Source organism: Nyctereutes procyonoides, unplaced genomic scaffold (assembly GCF_905146905.1).
Source record: "Nyctereutes procyonoides isolate TBG_1078 unplaced genomic scaffold, NYPRO_anot_genome, whole genome shotgun sequence".
NCBI classification, from domain to species: domain Eukaryota; kingdom Metazoa; phylum Chordata; class Mammalia; order Carnivora; family Canidae; genus Nyctereutes; species Nyctereutes procyonoides.
The window spans coordinates 43,478,842-43,495,030 of NW_026575125.1; the positions used below are offsets into that span (position 1 = coordinate 43,478,842).

Genomic DNA, 16,189 nt, shown 5'->3' on the forward strand with positions numbered 1-16,189 from the left:
CCAGTCATCCCATCCCCCCGCCCACCTCCCTTTCCACTACCCCTTGTTCATTTCCCAGAGCTAGGAGTCTCTCATGTTCTGTCACCCTCTCTGATATTTCCCACTCATTTTCTCTTCTTTCCCCTTTATTCCTTTCCCAGAGAAGCAGGAGATTCACCAATCATTTCCCTATTTTTTATATTCCTCAAATGAATAAGATCATATAATGTTTGTCCTTCTCTGACTTACTTCACTCAGCATAATACCCTCCAGTTCCATCCACTTTGAAGCAAATGGGGGGTATTTGTCATTTCTAATGGTTGAGTAATATTCCATTGTATATATAGACCACATCTTCTTTATCCATTCATCTTTCAATGGACACTGAGGCTCCTTCCACAGTTTGGCTATTGTGGACATTGCTGCTATAAACATTGGGGTGCAGGTGTTCCGGCGTTTCACTGCATCTGTATCTTTGGGGTAAATCCCCAGCAGTGCAATGGCTGGGTCATAGGACAGATCTATTTTTAACTCTTTGAGGAACCTCCACACAATTTTCCAGAGTGGCTGCACCAGTTCACATTCCCAGCAACAGTGCAGGAGGATTCCCCTTTCTCCACATCCTCTCCAACATTTGTTGTTTCCTGCCTTGTTAATTTTCCCCATTCTCACTGGTGTGAGGTGGTATCTCATTGTGGTTTTGATTTGTATTTCCCTGATGGCAAGTGATGTGGAGCATTTTCTCTTGTGCTTGTTGGCCATGTCTATGTCTTCCTCTGTGAAATTTCTGTTCCTGTCTTTAGCCCATTGCAGGATTGGATTGTTTGTTTCTTGGGTGTTGAGTTTAATAAGTTCTTTATAGATCTTGGATACTAGCTCTTCATCTGAAATGTCATTTGCAAATATCTTCTCCCATTCTGTAGGTTGTCTCTTAGATTTGTTGACTGTTTCTTTTGCTGTGCAGAAGCTTTTTATCCTGATTAAGCCCCAATAGTTCATTTTTTGCTTTAGTTTCCCTTGCCTTCATAGATGTATCAGCAAGAAGTTGCTGTGGCAGAGTTCAAAAAGGGTGTTGCCTGTGTTCTCCTCTAGGATTTTGATGGATTCTTGTCTCACATTTAGATCTTTCATCCATTTTGAGTTTATCAATGTGTATGGTGTAAGAAAATGGTCTAGTTTCATTTTTCTGCACGTGGCTGTCCAATTTTCCCAGCACCATTTATTGAAGAAACTGTCCTTTTTCCAGTGGATAGTCTTTCCTGCTTTGTCAAATATTAGTTGACCATAGAGTTGAGGGCACATTTCTGGGTTCTCTATTCTGTTCCATTGATCTATGTGTCTGTTTTTGTGCGAGTACCACACTGTCTTGATGATCACAGCTTTGTAGAACAACTTGAAATTTGGCATTGTGATGCCCCCGGCTCTGTTTTTCTTTTTCAATATTCCCCTGGCTATTCGGGGTCTTTTCTGATTCCACACAAATCTTAAGATGATTTGTTCCAACTCTCTGAAGAAAGTCCATGGTATTTTGATAGGGATTGCACTAAATGTGTAAATTGCCAACCCCCTATAATTTTAAAGAAAACTTGTACGACAGCGGCCTTCTTGTCAGTCTGGGAAAGTTAAAATTCTCATCATCTGAAATCTGGGCATTTTATGTAGAAGGGGCTTTGGTATAGTTCTGCCTTCCCACCTTCCCCAGCTCCTCCAACCTCCCCTCACTTCTCTGAATACTCAGGTCAAGTTATTTCATGTAAATCTGATGGATCCCTCTCTCCACCCTCCACCCCAGGGTCCATCCCTGGCTAAAGGAAACCCAGGGTAGTGAGTATGAAAGGGAATGTTGTGGTGGAAATAAAGGCTTCCTCAAATGCTGCGGTGCATGTCAAGGGGTGCCTTCTGGCTCTCCAAGGAGATAGTGATACTTCATCTGATTAGGGCCTTTATATTTCACCTTCTGTTTTCATGTATTCACTTTCACATTGGAATCTTTAAAACATGGGGACACCTCATTTTCTAAAGAAGGAAGGAAAAAGGAAAACTGTGAATGATGCAGGAGAGCTTTGCAAATATTAGGGGCTTAAAAAAGTGCTTAGTACTGTAGAAACACAGTACTTGTAATTCTCTTTCAGAGTGGGCTGGAGAGCATATTTTAGTTTTTCTCTGTATAGTTTAATAAGACATACCCGTCATACTCTTGTTTCTTGTCAATGATCCCAAAGGCAAGGAGGTTGCCAGTGCATATTTCACAGCTTCTAGAAGCAAGGGGAGCAAGTCAAGACTCTGAATAATGAAAGACAGTTTTTCTCACTTTTCTTGTATATACAAAAGGTAAGAGGGCACTGCCAGAGGCCTGAGGGAAACTTCAGGAAAGCACAGAGGTAAAATGATAATAGGTTCACAGAGCACCATCTGTTGAGTCAGCTTCTCCTGCGATGCCCAATTTCCTAAACCAACACCCAGAGTGATAAAAAAGGTGGAGAATGTTTGTCCTCCAGCTCTGGTTTCTATCAGTAATATTGGTAGTATCCCTTGGGAAGGAGATTATGGGAATAATGCAAGATCTCCTTTCCTTTTCCTTCAAGCCAAATGCCTTCTTCAGCTAAACTCAGTATCAGGGATACCACTTTTCAGGAGGATGGTGGAACCCCATCTTAAAAGTTTCACCCCAAGTCAAGTCTCAAAGCCCTTAGAATTAATTCTGGCTACACTTCAACTCATCTTCACTACTCAGTACATGAAGCCCTAGGACAATAGCCAACAATAGTGAGTACTCCAGTAGAACCAACAGTACCCACTCACTCTGCTTTGAGCAAATATGACAATGAGGAAGGTCCAATGCTCATCAGAGTTTCAGGACCACAGGGAGTTAGGTGGACAGCAGGAGGAGATGAGGTTGGGAAAGTGATAAGGCCAGATCGTGGTATTTTCAAAGGCCAAGGTAAGAAGTATACATTTAATTCTCAGTGCAGTGGGAAACTACTGGACATTGTTAAGCCAGGGACTGCCATGATTGATGTTTTAGAAAGATCTCACCTGGATGATGGATTTAGGTAGGACAAGAATAGAATCCAGGGAACTGGTTGAAAAGGCTCTCGGAGGTATGAGATAATGGTGGTTTGTTCTAGGGAGGAAACAGGAGGGCAGAGAAAAGAAGCTGGAGTAGATATATCTTGAAGAGGTAGAGCTAACAGTACTTATTGATGGATTGAATGTGGAGAGTGAGGGGGGAAAAAGCCATGACATTTGGGTCATCTGGTATCTGTACCTTCTTAGCACAAAATTCATTCCCAAAATGGAGTTATTAGTAGTTCTTAAAAAAAAAGTTGGCAGTCTTCACTATTCTTTTATTCAAGCATTTGTGGAGCTTCCATCTACATTTAAGGTAGATAGGAAGGTACTATGGGACATGTCAAAATGAAGAAGATAAAATCCCTGTGCTCAGGGAATTTATAATGTGATAGGGGATGAATATAAATACCTAAGTAACCACGAAACCCTAACCAGAATGTCATGTCATGAAGGAGATGCTGACAAAATGACTGTTTAAGAAAGGAGAAAGCACAGGGACGCCTGGGTGGCTCAGTGGTTTGAGCGCCTCCCTTTGGCCCAGGGCGGGATCCTGGTGTCCGGGGATGAGTCCCACATCAGGCTTCCTGCATGGAGCCTCCTTTTCCCTCTGCCTGTGTCTCTGACTCTCTGTGTCTCTCATGAATAAATAAAATCTTTTAAAAAAAAGAAAGGAGAAAGCACAGCTGGTTAATCAAGGAAGACTTTATAGTGCCTCTGAGCAGAGACTTGAAGACTCAGTTTGACCTGGAGGAGACTAGAGAAGTCATGCCAGGTTTTGCATAAACAGGAGTGGTAAAAGCAGGAATATGGTGAATGAAGAATGTATGGCTTCTCTAAGGCACACAGGAAGTAAAATTAAAATGATGTAAGAGTATGGGGGGTGGTGTCCCTACGTGTAAGGGGTAAAGCATTTACTTTATATAACTCAATAAGCAAGAGAGAGGCTTTGCAGGTTCCAGGATGGGAGAGCCACATGGTAAAAGCAGTACATTAGGAAGGTTTTTCTGGTTGTCATGTGGAGGATGAATTATGTGGCTATATGCTGAAAGCACAGAGAAGGGATCAAGGCTTGCCCAAGGGATACCATCAAAGGCAGAACTAGAGCAAGACAGTGGGGATGGAGCAGAAGGGAAGGACATGAGAGAGGACATGGAGACAGAATCAACAAGGTGGGACCACTAATTAAATGTGGAGGAGAGAACAGGGTTAACATCACCATGAAGCACATGGGAGAGTAGATCACTAGATGGGGAAGTCAGAGCAGGAGTTGGCTTCAGGAGAAATGTTTGACATGAATTTGTTTCAGATGCTGTCAAATTATGTAGATAGGCATGCCCAGCAAGCAGCTTAATGTCTGGGCTGCAATGCTGGAAAGATATTAGGTCAGGGATGGACATGGGGTCATTATCCCAAGAGAAAGCAGCCGATGCCTCTGCAGTGGATGTAAGTGCCCAAAGTAAATGTGTACAAAGGAAAGAGGGTGGATGACTGGGTGCCACAGAAAAGCTAGAGTTCAGGTAGGAGAAGAAGAAAAGCTAATCAAAGAGACAAAACAATAAAATGCCATTTTCAATTATATTGGCAATATATAGTTTTTAACTATGTGTCAGCAAAGTTGCAGGGAAATAGGCATCCTTACACATTGCTGATTGAGAAGGAATGGGGATACAGTTGCTAGAGGGAAATGTGCCATATTAAGAGACATCAAAATGTTCCTACTGTGCTTGCTTCAGCCAATAGATACTAAAATTGGAATGATACAGAGATTAACATGGCCCCTGCAAAGGATGACATGCAAATTTATGAAGCACTCCATTTTTCTCCTCTGGAATTAGACAGTGTTACTGGTTGGGCAACCTTGTGAATATACTAAAAGTCACTGAATTACACTTAAAAGTAATGAATTTTAGGGTGTGTGAATTACATCTGTTTTTTAAAAAAATGTTCCTACCCTTTGATCCAGTCTTTCTATTCATTGAATTCTATCCTAAGAGAGCAATTAGAGATGCACACATTGATTTATGTACATGAAGTACCATCCACTGCAGGGATATTTATAATGCTAAAAACAGGAATATCCTAACTGTACAACATTTAGGAAGAGTTAAGTGAAGTATTGTACATCTACATGAAGGAATAATAGTCTGCCATTAAAAACCATATTTCTCAAGACTACTTAATGATCCTGGAAGAGGCTCATAATATAGCAGTAAGCAAAAGAAGAAGTATACAAACCTGTATGTAATCAGAGAGGGTGACAGAACATGAGACTCCTAACTCTGGAAAATGAACAAGGGGTCGTGGAAGGGGAGATGGGCGGGGGGATGGGGTGATTGGGTGATGGGCACTGAGGGGGGCACTTGACGGGATGAGAGCTGGGTATTATACTATATGTTGTCAAATCAAACTCCAATAAAAATATACAAAAAAACAAAAAACAAAAAAACCTCTGTATATAGTGCCAGCCCAATTCAAAAAATATATGTGCATGTACATATATATTCACATACAATCATATGCATATTAAAAGGCTAAATACAAATACCCTAATAACTTACCTGTAGGTATTTATCTCTATGTGGTGGAATTAAGGGTGATTATTGTTTTTTACACCTTTAAAACATTTCAAAGCTTTCTACACTACACATGCATTACAGTCTAATGAGAACGGCTTTCAAAGAAAAAAGACACCATTCTACATGAACAAATCATTTACCCTGACAATTGTCCGATACAACTGTCTGATACATTTAGGAATCTGCAATTATACTTGTAATTCCACTTAACTATTTCAAACATCTGGATTTTGCCCTCAGGTAAATCAACCTAGAGCCCACCAACTAGCAAAATGCTTTGGTACTTGGGAGTGTATTCCTCTGTTTATTCTACTAATTAAAAAAATAAATATTCCATCTGAGAATTTTTTACCTCAATATTAGTCCTGGGAGCTGTTCTTTGCTGTGAGAGGTGGCCAGGGCTGGAATAATAAGGAGCAAGTTGAAGGGAGAGCAGGCAAAGGAAAAGAAAGGTCAAGTCATGGGTCAGCATCAAGGCTGTGCCTAGGCGGTTGAAAAAAATTACTACTCAAGGCCTTCTGGGGTATAGTTTCTTCCCAGGTGCCTAATGAACTTGGTGGGACAAAAGTGCATGGAAAGGGGACAAGGCACAGGAAAGTCTGGTGGGGGGTATGGCAGCAAGTACCATTTGTCAAACCATCTAATTGCTAATATTTGCATGCTGTATCTACAGCTCACAAAGAACTTTCATAGACACCATTCCATTTAATCCTTACAACCACCTTATAAAGTCCACTCCAGGAAAGAAGAAACTCAGGCACAGAGGTGAAGTGAATCACACACAGTTTTCTTCACTTCCAAATTCCTGTGTTTTTTTCCCTAAGCAGTGGTTCTCCAAGTTTCTTCTATAGATCAGTATCAGCATCCCTGAGAACTCATTAGAAATGAAATTCTGGGGCCCCACTCCAGCCCTCCTGTATCAGAAACTCTAGGGGTGGGGCCCAGCAATCTGAATTTTAATAAGCTCTCCAAGTGATTCTGATGCACACCCAAGTTGGAGAGCCATCACTCTAAAGAATGCCACCATGCATTTTAGAACAGATTTTCAAATGACTTCTTTAAAATACTGGCTGCTGATGCATTACTTATGTGGGGTCTTGTCTTCCAAGGCAGGCTGGGAGCCTCTCTTCAACTGTCAGTGGCTGTGAACATAGTAGAGGCGGCTGCCTGAATAGAATTTGGGCTCCAGGGACAGGTGGGAGCGTACTCCTTCCTGGTGAGGAAGGTTCCAGAACCAAGAGGGCAATTCTCTGCTCATACCTTCCCTGTTTGGAAGAGATATGAGCTGGTGAAAAGCGGCCATATATCTACCTCCCTTTCTGAAGTTTCTCCCCACAAAGGCTTTCACATTGTTCACAATGTCCTGCATGAGTCCTGGGGAAATTTCCTGATCTGATGTATTTACAAACTTCTAGTTGCTCAAGGTTTCCATTTCGTTAGCTCTCATTTTGGGATTCTTTTTAAAGATTTATTTATTTATGATAGACAGAGAGAGAGAGAGAGAGAGAGGCAGAGAGGCAGATGGAGAAGCAGGCTCCATGCCGGGAGCCCGACGTGGGACTCGACCCTGGGACTCCAGGATCGCGCCCTGAGCCAAAGGCAGGCATGAAACCGCTGAGCCACCCAGGGATCCCCTTGGGTTTTTTTTTTTTAGAGGTTTTTCAAACAACAATTTAGAAAAAAATGCAGCAATTGAAACAAAATTGTTTCCCTTCTGGGGAACATGAACTCCTCTACTCATGCCTCCCCAACCCACTCCCTACTCAATTTCCTCACTGCAGGTAACTACTCTCTCTCTCTCTCTCTCTCTCTCTCATGCATGCACTCATGCACTGAATCATACACATTCCTTCCTCTTGGGTTGAAGAACAAACAAATCAGTTGCTTTTTTAAAAATTGGACTTGGCTTAAACTGGATTTTAAATTTTGTCAAGGTAATGTTTGTAAAATTGAAACAAAACTCAAACATAAAAACACTAAAGCTAAAAGACAGAATCATGGAATGAAAATGACAAAGTATTCAAAATTCTAGCAGTGAATGGAATCTGTTGTATTTTTGTATTTCCCTTTCTACATAGGGACTAGCATTGAATTAATTAATTAATTCATTATTGGGAGCCAAGTAAGCAGTATTCAAGATGCTCAAGATGTTGGGGACAGAGCAGTGAACAAAACAGACAAGACTTCAGTCCTCATGGGGTTCAAATCAATAAATATATAAAATATGAAATATATGTCAGATTGTGGTAAGTACTATGAAGGCAGAGAAAGAAGGGTAAGGGGTAGACTGACAGGAGTGTGTTGGGGGGCAATGCTATTTCAGAGAGTGTGGTCAGGGAAGGCCTCTGCTGGGAGGTAATATTTGAACAGTGGCCTAAATGAAGTCAGGGAAGGAGTGAGGCACGTACTTGAGGAAAGAATGTTCTTACGCAGAGGCATCGGCAAGTGTGATGGTTCTGAGAGAGGATTGGCTTGCCATAGTCGATAGCAAGAATAGCATGAAAACTAAGGTGGCAGGAGTGAAATGAATAAGACAAAGAAGGGTAGGAAATGAGGTTGAGGAAGGAGCCTGGGGCCAGGTAAGTGGCTCATTGTAAGGACTCTGGGTTTAATTTTAAGAGTGATGGAAATAAACTCTGTGTCTACCATGTGTCTAGTGGCAGCCAGAGTCTAAAAAGTCTGCTCTGTGATCCTTGCCTTCAGAAAGCTTTCAATCTGTCCATTTAGGGAAATAAACCAGAATTACAGGAGACTTGAAAAGGGGTGTGGATTCTTGTTATCTCACCTCTACTTGGTCCTAATCTTTCTTCTTTTTAAAGATTTTATTTATTTATTCATGAGAGACACACAGAGAGAGGCAGAGACATAGGCAGAGGGAGATGCAGGCTCCCTGTAGGAAGCCTGATATGGAACTCGATCCCAGGACCCCGGGATCACGAGGTGAGCCAAAGGCAGATGCTCAATCACTGAGCCACTGAGGCGCTCTACTTGGTCCTACTCTTTCAAGCCACTGTTAGTAGAAAAGAGCTCCAAAGGAGAAAGAGGCTTGCCCCCTAGGCCAATTTGAGAAGATTCTCCCACTTTAGAATTTAGGCATTTTTATCTCAAAAACACAATGTTTATTATGCGTTCCAAATGGTAAAACATTTCATACTCATAACAGCCCTATGAAGCAAGCACTACTATCATCATCCCCATTTTACAGAGGGGAATATCAGAAGCTCAGAGAGAGGTTGAGTAACTTGCCCAAGATCACAGAAGTAGAAAGCCACAGAGATAGCATTGAAACCTGGGGCACTTGATGGGATGAGCACTGGGTGTTATACCATATGTTGGCAAATTGAATTAAAATGAAAAATTTTTTAAAAATTAAAATTAAAAGAAACCCAGGGAGCTTGGCTCCAGAGACCACGATCTTAACCAGGATTCTAACCTGCCTTGCCTACAGGTAGAGATAAAAGGATGGGGAGAGAAGGAGGATGAATCCAAAGCTGAGAATAAAAGGGAAAGCCTCCCAAATGCTCTGGGTGACCAAGAAGAGTGCTGGAGGCCTATAAGAGATTTGGGAGGGAAATATACTGAATTAGCCATGGGGGAGAGCTAGAGGAGCAGGCTGTGGGATATCACATCCATTGGGGAGTCCACAAGGTGTGTGAATGCACAGCATTCAAGCAAGAGGGCTTTGACACTGGAGACATATCCTATAGAACACTGAGAGGCCACAGAAATTTAGAGTATCCTCACCTGCCCAGTACACAATACATAACATCTAATAACCTGTAGGCAAAGAAATCTACACAAAGGAGGTCATGTTTGAGGTCTGGCCTTAGAGGAAGGGTAGGGATTGACCCAAATGAAAGGTATTCCTGTAGAAGTAACATGTGAAAATCATGGAAATGGGTGGAAAAAAAGGTTCTGAGAGTAAGATGTGAGAGGAGGGGTGTTGAGAGGTAAGGCTAGAGAAGGAGACTGGACAGAACTAATGTTAATGGGTTTGGATTTTCCCACAGGCACTGAGGAGCCAGTGTAAGATTTTAAGTATGACAGTGGCACGACCAGATTTGCATTTTGAAAAGATGTATTGGTTGGTATTTTGCAGGGAAAAAAGAGGCAGGTGGATCACCTAGGAAATAAATGTTATAATCCAAGTGATCTCTGATTCAGGGATAGAGTGGAGAGGTATATTTGAGAATTGTCTTGTCTGGGAGGTAGAACCAATAAATCTTGGTGTCTTACTGGACAGATGTGAGGAGTAAACAAGAGGAGGGAGTCCAGAATGTCTGCCAGATTTCTCACTTCAGTAAATGATTCAGCCTGTCACCAATACCAGCAGAAGAATGGGGAGAGAAATCAATCCAATTTTGCACAAAGTATTTTAAGTATTTTTTTAAACAATACTTACAGAAGGCATTCCATTCCAAGAGTACAAAGGCATAAACAATAAAAAATGGATCCCCCCACACTCCTGGGGAAACCACTGTTAACATTTTCTTGTTTATCCCTGGGTAGCAATATGGTATAGTATTAAAAGATTTATTAGCTCTGGAACCAGACTGTCTAGATCTGAATCCATCACTGCTAGCTGTATGGTCTTGGGCTAGTTATTTAACACCTCTGCCTCACATCATCTGTAAAATGGGAATTTTAATAATAGAACACAAAAAAAGCACATGAGAATAATGTTCAGAAACTTGATGTTTGTGTTTAACAATGTATCTTGGAGATAATTTCATATATGTATGTACTTTTCCACAAATTTTTAATAACTGCATAGTATTGCACCATGCAAATTTTGTTCAGTTTTTTTTAACCTTTATCCAATTAATGAATACTGAGGTTGTTTCTATTTTTTCTTTTTCTTTTTTGGCTCTTACAAATAATGCTGCAGTGAATATCTCTGTCCATCTTCACACACAGAGATGATTATATCTATTAGATGAAGTGGAATTACATTTCACAGAATACGCAAATGTTTGTGATAAAAAGTCTCCTGAAATCCAAAGAGGTTATGCTAATTTGCACTTCAACCAACAATGTATTACAGCAATGCTTTTCAAACTCTAATGTGCAAACAAATCACCTGGGGATCTCATTAAAATGCAGATTCTGATTTAGTAGATCTGGGTTGGGACTGTATTTCTAACAAGCTCTGGGTTGATACAGATACTGCTGGTCCGAGGATCACACTTTGAGTGGCAAAGTATATAGTAAGGTGTAAAAGTGTGTTTCTCTACATGCTTGCAAAAAATAATGTATACTGAATGCTCTGATTTTTGCCATTCCAATAGGTGAAAGTTGCATCTTAAGGTAAGAGTTGTTGCTTAAGATGACTGTTGTTTTCATTTGTTTTTATAGACCAACATTCTTTTTCTTTGGACTATTTAGGTCCTTTTTTCTCTTTAATAATGGTTTGTTGGTATTTTCCTTAATGATTCTCAATCTCAATTGCTCTTTATATATAAAGGGAACAATCTCCCTTACAGATGCAAAGCCTTCTTCCCAGTTTTTTGTCTTTAGATTTTGTTAATGCGTTTTTGTGCTGCTCTACATTTTAACTTTGGTATAGTCAAATTTAATAATTATTTCCTTTATGGTTTCCTTTGTATCTTGTTTAGAAAGACCTTTACTATTTCAAGATAAAATCATATATTAAAAACCATATACTAGGGATGCCTAGGTGGCTCAGTGGTTGAGCATCTGCCTTTGGCTCAGGGTGTGATCCCGGGGTCCCAGAATTGAGTCCTGCATCAGGCTCCCCATAGGGAGCCTGCTTATCCCTCTGCCTATGTCTCTGCCTCTCTCTGTGTGTCTCTCATGAATAAATAAATACAATCTTTTAAAAAATCATGTACTAAACTCTGTCTTTGGATAAATTTCTAGACCCAGTTATGGTCCATTGATCCACATTGGTCCACATTGGATCCATATGGTCCACACTGATTATTCATGTGCCAGTTTTAATTGCCGTAGTTTTATAATATGTTTCAAAAGGACTGGTCTCTTTCTCCCTTACTACTTTTCTTTTTCAGACCTTTCCTGACTAATCTTATAGATTTATATTTCCATATGTACTTTAGAATCACCTTGGGCATGCTAGATTATGATGTATCTGGGAGACAGCCTGGTAGAGAAGTGTAACATTCAGTTGAATCTAGAAACTAGGAGTGTGGTCTCTCTGTGTGGGTATCTGGGAATTATTAGCAGTACCTGAAGCTTCTCAAGAAAAGTTCATAGAATGGGAAAGAGGGCCTGAGACAGAATTTTGGGTTAGTGGTCCTCAAAGATCAGTAACTCAGACCAGCAGCACCAGCAATACCTGAGAACTTCTTGGGCCCTAACTGGATCAGAAACTGGGGGGAGGGGCACCAATAAGTTCCTTAACAAATCCTCCAGGGAATTCTAATGCACATTCAAGTTTGAGGACCACTATTTTAGGGTATACTGGTAGCTAGGAGACACATTAAGGAAAAAGAACTGAAAATAAGCAGTAGGAAGAAAACCAGGAAAAAAAGATATTTAATAATCAAAGAGGAGAAATTTCCAAAAAGAAGAATTCAATAAGGCTAATATTTATTAAGCAACAACCACTTCCAAAGGGCTTTATATCATCTCATTCACTCATCTCATTTACTCATATGACTCCACAAGGTTATAGAAATCTTCTCACAGATGAGGAAATTGTGATTAAGTAACTTGCTTAAGGCTGGCCAGTTGGTAAATGATTTAACACCAGTGCTATTATATATCAATGGCTACCTTCCTTCCTTTATACTACATTGCTGAAAAAGTCTATTAAAATTGCCCATTGAAAAGGGAAACGTGCTCCTTCCTTTTTTTTTTTTTCAACCTGGAGGACCCGAATGCATCTTGGAACTAGAAGAGTACTGTGGTAGTGGAAGAAGCCAGACTGCAGTGAGGAAATGGGAGGCAGGAAAGGGAGGCAATGAACGTAAGAATATTTTTCAAGAGCCTAAGGAGCTATGCTGTGAAGGCAAAGAGAATGGTAGTTGGAGGAGGATTAAGGTTAAGGGCAGATGATGTTTTTAGGAGGAAGCAACCACCTAAAGATACTTATGTGTAATTGAGGCTAGTTTAGATTGTGAGTATTATTCTATGGGTTTAGAACAATCTTTGGTCCTGATCTCTCATCTAAGCACCACATCAGTTCTACCTACCTGGCAGTTCAACTGTCAGTTGAATCTCCACATATCAATCATCTCAAACTGAGAGAAAGCCAAACAAACATTGGCATCAAGCCTACCTCTTCCTACTTTATCTTTCAAAAAATCTTGTTTATTTGTTTGCTTTAAATCTTTAAAGGTCTGGGGATGCCTGTGTGGCTCAGCTGTTGGGCATCTGCCTTTGGCTCAAGGTGTGATCCCATCAATCCTGGGATTGAGTCCTGCCTGCATGGGGCTCCCCACTGGGAGCTTGCTTCTTCCTCTGCCTATGTCTCTCTGTGTCTCTCATGAATAAATAAATAAAACCTTAAAAAATCTTTAAAGGTCTGACTGGCTCAAACCTTGTAACTACCATTTACTTCTCTTCTTTAACCTGTGTACTGAATCAGTCACCAAGTACTGGTTTTGAAATATCTCTGCCATTAACTCTTCCAGTCTATTACTACTGTCACTACACTACATAAGCAATCATACCACATGGTCACCCTACATCCAGTCAACCCATATCAATTTCCCACAAACATCAATTTCATTCCTATTCACCTACTTACAATCCTGTAATAGCTCCCCACTGTTCTAGTTTGCTTTTCTGGGCTTTTTTTTTAAGTTTTTAATTTTTTATTCATGAGAGACCACACACAGAGAGAGGCAGAGACACAGGCAGAGAGAGAAGCAGGCTCCATGCAGGGAGCCCGACATGGGACTTGATCCAGGGACCCCAGGATCACACCCTGGGCTGAACGCAGACACTTAACCACTGAGCCACCTAAGCGTCCCCTTTTCTGGGCTTTCTATAGATTATTCAAATTTTCCTCTTACTGATTCCCTACATAAATCTGAAGTTGGATGGGCTTCCTTAAGAATCTCCACACTTAAATTTCTCTCCATCCTCTCTTTATGCCTTCCCACATATCATTTAGGAATTCAGCCAACCTCCTCACCCTTCTCTTTTTTGCAATCTCCTTGTGATGTTCTTCTTCCAATTTTCATAATCACTTGCTGCTGGTATCACTTATTTAGACAATCATATATTTCTTTGCTCAACCATTTTACCTATATATGTCTCATCTCCCTCCACTAGAGTTCAGAGCTATAGCATACTTCTATGATCACCACCACACTGCTTAACATATTGCTAAGTACATGCTAGGCACTCACACTCAAAAGTATTTATTAAATCAATGAAATTATTAAATCATGGGAACTTGCTCTTTAAAGAGGTATTTGGTAAATTAATTTTTGGAAAGTGCCTATTTCTTTTTTAACTTTCAAATGCCATATTTATTTTTTTTCAAATACCATATTTAAAACAGTACATATTCACTGGCGATATACCCCGTATCAGGTACTGTTCTAGGCATTTTTTTCATGAAGTACCTATTTCATCTTTACCAGATCCCTGTAAGGTGGGAAATACAGCCTTGAATTACTCATAAGGACAAGACTATGATATGGTTAGAGGCTTGGCTAGTATTTCCACTATTTCCACTGAGTACTCAGAATCTACACTTAAAACCTCCAAGTCCGGGCAGCCTGGGTGGCTCAGCGGTTTAGCGCCTGCCTTCATCCCAGGGCGTGACCCTGGAGACCTGGAGACCCTGGATCAAGTCCCAGGTCGGGCTCCCTGCATGGAGCCTGGTTCTCCCTCCGCCTGTGCCTCTGCCTCTCTCTCTTTGTTTCCTCTCTGTGTATTCTCATGAATAAATAATAAAATCTTAAAAAAAAACAAAAAACCCTCCAAGTCCATCGCTCTATTCTTCATAACAGATTCCTTTCTTTCCATTTTTATCTTTAAAACAGGGTCCCATGGTTCTTTTTTTTTTATCTATTTATGATAGTCAGACACACAGAGAGAGAGAGAGAGAGAGAGGCAGAGACACAGGCAGAGGGAGAAGCAGGCTCCATGCACCGGGAGCCCGACGTGGGATTCGATCCCGGGTCTCCAGGATCACGCCCTGGGCCAAAGGCAGGCGCCAAACCGCTGTGCCACCCAGGGATCCCGGTCCCATGGTTCTTAATTAAATTATACACATTATTTTTCTAGAGCCTTGGTGTAAGAAAAATTCTAATTAACAAAATAGGTAAATAATGTATATATTTATATCTCAAGTTTAGTGTCTAATTACAGTTACTATGAGTAATGAAAGTACCATTGTGTCTCCAAAGTAAGCCTGTGCCACAATGCAAAGGGAGATGAGATGCAGCAGTGTGCTGTATTAACATTCATAATTATGCATCTTATGTTCCAAGAATGAATTGTTTAACGGCAAGGGAAAATGACAATAATAAGAATTATGGCAAAAGCACATAAGGTTAATCAACATATAATCGACTCACAAATATGCACATTTTAGATGTTTTCTTTTATTGGTTTTTATGATTTATTATTTAGAAACACTGTAAACTAATCTACCAGAATGTATTTCCCTATTAAAGATCCCTGAAATGAAAACATGCACACGTAAAGTGAATTAATTTTTTATGACACATAGTAGATATATCACTTAAGGAGATTTTGTTCCGCAAATGCAATAACCTACACATAATGAGGTGTCGACTTCTTCAGTGATAGTCTAAAACACACACATATATATACACAAACACACACTTTGGGGGCAATTTTAGCCTATTGGGAGAAAAAGACTAGATTAAAAACTCTTTTTTTCCGTATCTCCTAATGCATGCTTTATTAAATACAGCACACCCCAAAGAAACAGGAGGAATGCAGAATACAAATGACAGCATTTTCCCAGTGACTAAGATTGACTCTGCTTCAGGTCAGGAAAGAAGATACCTTCACCCACCAGATAGCTATTGGATGTCCTGATGTAAGAAGCCAACAACCATTAGTTAGTTGCATACATCCACACCTAGAACTTTAACTCTCACCCTAAGAGGTAATTAGCTCAGTTTATTCTTCCATTGAGGCTAGCAAGCATCCCAGGTCAAGGCAAAGTTAAAGCCTGGGTGACTGGGAAAGACTCCATTATTCTCTCAGACCAATTTACACTTGATTTTGCTCTGGGCTTTACTGGGATGCAAGGTCACAGCTGAGGACAATACAGGGTGAGGTGAGGGAGAAAGCATGCACAGCCTAAGGATTTTTAAAGTCAAACCAGGATTTCTTTAAGATCTCAATTGAAACATTCAATTTAAAGCCTCTGAAAATATTACTGAGACAGATGCAAAGAAAGTAGGCAGGCAGGAACCAGCTGAGGTGTTTAGAGAGCAAACTAGAATCAGATAGACCTGGTCGTAAGACAGTGGATGTGACAGTTACCTCTTTTCTTTGTACCTCGATCTCTTCACCTGCAATATGGGGATATATTTGTCCCAATACCTCATAAGAGATCCATCATGATTAAATGACATGATGTACTT

General features: G+C 40.5%; 1 protein-coding gene and 1 pseudogene across 3 annotated transcripts in view; one reads left to right on the forward strand and one right to left on the reverse strand.

Moving 5' to 3' along the window:
• Positions 1-16,189, reverse strand: part of SHROOM4 (shroom family member 4) — a 298,508-nt gene that overhangs the window by 53,475 nt on the left and 228,844 nt on the right. The window lies entirely within an intron of this gene.
• On the forward strand, positions 4,774-4,873 carry LOC129518940 (U6 spliceosomal RNA; annotated as a pseudogene).